This window comes from Poromitra crassiceps (assembly GCF_964638095.1).
Source record: "Poromitra crassiceps genome assembly, chromosome: 16".
NCBI classification, from domain to species: Eukaryota; Metazoa; Chordata; class Actinopteri; order Beryciformes; family Melamphaidae; genus Poromitra; species Poromitra crassiceps.
The window spans coordinates 21,117,087-21,123,086 of NC_139645.1; the positions used below are offsets into that span (position 1 = coordinate 21,117,087).

Below are 6,000 nucleotides of genomic sequence, written 5' to 3' on the forward strand. Positions count from 1 at the left end.
TCCACCTCAAAAACATCTCACGCCTCCGTCCCTCTCTCTCTGACACCTCCGCCGAAACCCTGATTCACGCATTTGTCACCACACGCCTGGACTACTGCAACGGAGTGTTGTTCGGGGTCCCCGCCAAGACCCTCGCCCGGCTGCAGTACGTGCAGAACTCCGCTGCCAGGATCCTCACACGGACCAAACCCTGGAACCACATCACCCCCACCCTGCAGCAACTCCACTGGCTTCCCATAAAACTCGTATCACATTCAAAATTCTCCTCCTCACTTATAAATCCCTGCACGGTCTGGCCCCCTCATACCTATCTGACCTCCTCCACCCATACACCCCCCTACGTAGTCTCCGTTCCTCCGACACTGGACTTCTCACCATCCCCCGCACAAATAGATCCACCATTGGTGACAGAGCTTTTTCTGTTGCTGCACCTAAACTCTGGAACTCCCTCCCACTTCCCATCCGCGACTCTGGTTTTATAAACATTTTCAAAAGCAAACTCAAAACCCATCTTTTCCGTCTCGCTTTGCCTGAGCATAGCCTGGGCTCAGCATAGCTCTACTGCACCCTCTTAGCCCCTGTTCTTACTCTTTTTTCTGCCTATTATGTCTCTTTTAGTGTGTTTTGTTCTTATTGTACAGTGTCCTTGAGTCTGAGAAAGGCGCTTTTAAAATTGAATTTATTATTATTATTATTATTAAGGTGCTTATGTACTTGTAAGAGATATTATGCATGGGCATGGATGTCACAATATATCGTCCCACAATATATGGCGATATCAAAACATGACAATACGTATCGTTGAGATGAAATCTCATATCGCGAGAAAAAGAAGCTGAACATGGTGACACTGATCTGCAGCTGATTGCATGCTCGCTCTCCTTTTCATTGCTTTGTTTGAACAGACGAGGGACGTTACAGACATGAAGGATGAAAATGGTGAAATTACTCAAATTAGCGTGGAGCATGCCCCCTCAACTTACAAATCGATCGCAAAAGAATATTGTTAAAATATCGTATTGTATCGTTATCGTGAACCCAATATTGTGTATCGTATCGTATCGTGAACTGAGTGAATCGTGACACCCCTAGAATCCCATATATTTTCTGAACGGTCTAGTGGTCTAGATTCTGTTTCTAGAGTTTCATGAGGCTGTGATGATCCTAGAGGTCACAATAGGTCAATTTATACAGTAAGGTCAAGATTACAAAGATGATGTTGTTTCTGTGGACGCCTTTCTTAAAGTTTATACCTAGAAGCTGAAATACTGTATATATGCTGTAAACACACATTGTTTTCATTTTCTAATAGTTTTTGTTGTTATATCGATCATGTAGTTTGACTTTTTGTTATTAACACATTCACTGCCAGCCGTTTTTCAATACTGTAGTTAGCTTCTGCCAAGGTTTTTTTTTGAGGATTCTGGCTCATCTTTCAAGAGCCGAGGATTCTTTTCTGTTAGGATTTTGTGAACACACAATATCTCAAAAGAACTAATAGAATGTGTGCTTTCTCTGTCTAAAAGAGTTAGTTTGTAGAGTTAGTAGTTATGTAAGCATTAGCAGTTGAATACAGCATGGTTTCAGCGTCTGAAAATTTATTCTGAGATAAATGGCTTTTTGTGAAATTCGATAGAACAGTCACTTTAACCATTCATTTTTGGCATCAGTAAGACGTCAGACATCTAAACAATAGTTTTGAACAGTAATTTCCTCCATAACAGCAGGAAACACCCCTCTCCTTCAAACTCCTCCCTCCGTGTGTGTCTTCTTGGCTGCAGCGGGCGTGTCACAAGCTCGTTTCTGCGGCTGTAACCTCGCGTCACCAGGCTCACTGCTTTGCTGCTGCTCCTGTCTGCTGGCGGCCGCTGGGCAAGTCTGGATGGGCTCGCTCGTTTCTTGCGGTTTCGGTTGAGAGCTTTGATGAAGCTTTTGCGATTCTGGTCTTATTTATGCTGCGTGTTTCAAAGTGTGTTCCACCCGTAATCTATTATGCAAATTTGCAATCCCTCACCGCCAGCAATCAGCGCGAAAGCGAAAGCGTTTTCGCCAATCCATTCTACAGTATGAGAATGGTTTCATCGCGCGTTCCCCTGCAGTTTTGGCTCTGCTTTTTCTAGTTTGGAGGGCACTGTCACCACTTAGTGGGTCGGTGGAATGGGTTGTACACGTTCGGTGGCTCCAATAATTTTATAGGAGACGTGGGGGGCGTTGATCCACGTCCCACCGTCAATTTTTTTTTTTTTTTTTTAACACATTGACTGCCAGCCCTTTTTTCAATGCTGTAGATAGCTTCTGCCAGGCCGTTTTTTGAGGATTCTGGCTCATTTTAAAAGAGCCGAGGATTCTTTTCTGCTTGGAGTTTGTGAACACAAAGTTCACAAAAGTACTAATAGAATGTGTGCTTTCTCTGTCTAAAATAGTTAGTTTGTAGAGTTAGTAGTTATGTAGATATTAGCCGTTGAGTACAGCATGGTTTCAGCTGTCTGGGAGTGGAAGCTGAGATAATCGCAGTTTTGTGAAATTCAATCAAACAGGCAGAACAGTCACTTTAACTCATTGAGTGCCAGCCACTTTTGGAGGACGGATGCTCCCAGTGCCAGAGTTTCAGAGCGTTTTCAGTGATTTCTCGAGGCCCACAGAATATTGTGTGATATTACTATGTAAACACTGAACACGCACAAAGAACGATGAGACTCTATTCTATCATCTGCAAAAAAAAGTTTATTGATCCCATTTTCCGTTCTTTAGTTATGAGCCGGAGAAGATAGCTTGATTCATCCAGAAACAGCAATTTTTTTCTAGAAGCTGAGATAATTGGCCTTTTGTGAAATTAAACATTTCAAGCACATCACTGACTCTGAAGCTAATCTTTTCTAATGTAGTCACACCTCAAAAATAATTTCCTTCAATAAAACAGTGAAGGCCAGGGAATTCTGTTTGGCAGAATAATATTTTTTAGCTACAACCAGCAGCGCTGGCCCCTGCGTGCGCTGCTGGTTGCAGCTTCTTGCTGGTCTTCATTTGCTGCTGGTGGGCATCGGATATTCTGGCTTGCGTTTGTCAATCCTGTCCTGCTGCCTGGGTCTGTCTGGGTGTTGTGTGTGTGCTGCTCTGCGTGCCCCCTCCCCCCCCCCCCCCCCCGCCCCGCCCCGCCTCGCCTCAACTGCACACTCCTCCTCCTGTCTGTGGTGGCTCTCTGCTGAGTTTGCTGTGCGCACAGTGAAGGGTGCTAGACATCCTGCTTTTTTACAGCGTTCCGCGTGTGTTTGTCACCGGCAACGATGCTTCCAGTTGAATAATAACAACTCCACGGTGTGGATGTGCGGATTTGCTGTCGCAACCGACACGGAGCGGCTCAATTGTGGGAGCAGATTGGCTGCTGCAGGCACAGCTGCAGTAACGTGCTTCAGCATATCGATGCATACGGATGCGATGCGATTTCCGTTTCCATAACGACTTCTTCTTTGTTTTTTCCTTGCCTTTCTGTTATGTGGAGAGCACTGTCGCCACCTAAGGGTTCTGTAAAATAGGTTAGACACATCCAATAGCTATAATATTTGTACATCAGAGGCAGAAGGCTTTGATCGACGCCCCACCGTCAAAAAACGCAATTGACGAACATGTCCGTCCTTGGCACTCTACGTTACTAATTGAAATGACGAACATGTCCGTCCTTGGCACTCAATGAGTTAACGATTTATTTTTGGCATCAGTGAGAGATCAGACATCTAAACAATATAGTTCCGAACGCCCTCTCCTTCAACTCCTCCCTCCGTGGGCGTGTCTAGTGGCTTTCAGCCTGCGTTTGTCAGAAGCTCGCTGCAGCCTCGCTCCCTGGCAGAGCAGCCTCCCTCCCTGGCAGCGAGTGTATGAGAATGAGGCTCGTTCGTTTCTGGGTTTTCGGAATGCGTGCGATTCTGGCCTTTCTGCGGGCGTTTCAAAGTGTGTTTTACACATAATATATTATGCAAATTTGCAATCCCCCGTGTGCTGCTGCTGGCGCGGCCCGAGAGCGGCGAGTCTGGTGACTGATGACTGTAAAATCGGCAAGCCATTTCCTTGTGAATGGAGGAAGCACCCGCCTGAGGCGGCTGCTTTTGGTTGACTTTCTCTCTGTCGGGAGGGCACCGTCGCCACCTAGCTGGTCGGTAAAATAGATTATACACATTCAATACTTCCAATATCTCCATAGGAGACGCGGGGGGCATTGATCCACGTAGCACCGTCAAAAAAAAAAAATTTTTTTTTTTGACGACTCAACTCGTCGTTGGCATTGAACAGCTGGATTGTGTTTGACGACTCAACGCGTTGTTGGCAGTCAACGTGTTAAGACGAGATATCTCGTCATTGGCAGTCAACCGTTGGATTTTGTAAGACGAGATATCTCGTCATTGGCAGTGAACGTGTTAATTTCATATGATTTTAAAGATTTATTCCAGGAATGTATGTTTTATTGACAAAGAGAGAGAGAGAGAGAGAGAGAGAGACAGAGAGAGAGAGAGAGAGAGAGAGAGAGAGAGGGAGAGAGAGAGAGAGAGAGAGAGGGGGGGGGGGGGGGGGTCATGCAGCATTGTGTCTTAATTCTCAGTTCATGATATTCCAGCATGCAGCCTCACAGTATAACAGTCTTCTTACCTTGTGTCTGAAGGTCCAGGTTCATTACTGAAGTATAGAGGTTGATCTTTAGACCAGTCACTCTTCATAGACAGACAGCTGGGTACTGGAGACTCTGCTCTCTGTCTGTGGTCCTGACCTCTGCAAACACAAATGTTTGATACATATCATTAGCCTGGTAAACTAGCCGGTCACGTGAACTCACATTTCATTTTGTTCTTCCAGACGGTCTGGCCTCCAGCCCTGGAGGGTGTTTGCAGAAATGACAAAGTGCTCTAGCCAATCAGCGACCTGCATCATAGAGTGCGTTTACATGCAGACAATAAACGGATAACTGAGAATAATCAGTTTATGGCAATAATCTGATTTCTGCGTTTACATGCACTTTAATAATCCGACAATAGGAAAAACCCGCGTTTACATGATTCAGTCAATTAGTCGGATTTCTCTCCAGAAGGCAGCGGTAATTCCGCAATAAAACAACAAAAGAAGTTGCAAAATGCAAAATCACATTTTCATTACTTCTTGTCTGGCTCAGAGGATGGTTTAGGTGAAAATTAGTTTGTATCTCGTTGTCGGGAGGCGTCGCTTTGGAAGTGTGAATCTGTCATATATTTCCAACTTTACCAAGCGCACAGAGACAGGCAGGCGACTGAAGCACGTCAAATAACATGAACGATACAGATCTTGACCCAACTGAATTTAAATAGCTGTCAGAAAACTGAGAGAATTAAGGTCTTTAGTGGCGGATAACTTGTGTTTTGAACAGCTGAGTAGGCTACGTTTTGTTCGTATAAATCTTTTTAATCCGTCATCTGAAAAAACCCGTCACACACAGATCACGGCTTGCACACTGAGTCCAATGCGTTTTATTAATGCGTCGTTCTATTCGCAATTCAAGACAAATATTCGTCATCTCCTGTATCCACATTACAACATAGCAGTGCAGCAACGGGGAGGCAGCAGGTCGGGAAACGCCTGTTGCAGGAGCTCCGTGCTGCTCACCATCATCTCATCAAGCCGGCTGTGGTGCGCCATGGCCGGGGAGAAGAAGCAGAAAGGGGCCAGTGAGTGAGTGAGTGAGCAGCGCGCGTCTCCAGCTGCCTCTCTCTCCCGCAACGTGTACATGCGCAGATGTATAAACCCGAAAGAAAGCTGGTTATGCTGTATACATGCAGAGAGAACACCGATTATTGCCCAGAAACCTAGGTGTGTTTATCGGTTTATTCATAACCCGTTTATGACCATAAACGGATAAAGATAATCGGTTTATGCTGTTTACATGACCACTTGAATAATCAGGTAACTCAGAAATCCGCTAATAAACAGTTTATTGGTGTGCATGTAAACGCACTCACTGTTGACATCGTAACTGGCCAATGT

General features: G+C 45.2%; 1 protein-coding gene across 1 annotated transcript in view; it reads right to left on the minus strand.

Annotated features, from left to right (window-relative positions):
* Positions 1-6,000, minus strand: part of LOC310791310 (protein NLRC3-like) — a 135,100-nt gene that overhangs the window by 22,307 nt on the left and 106,793 nt on the right. The window lies entirely within an intron of this gene.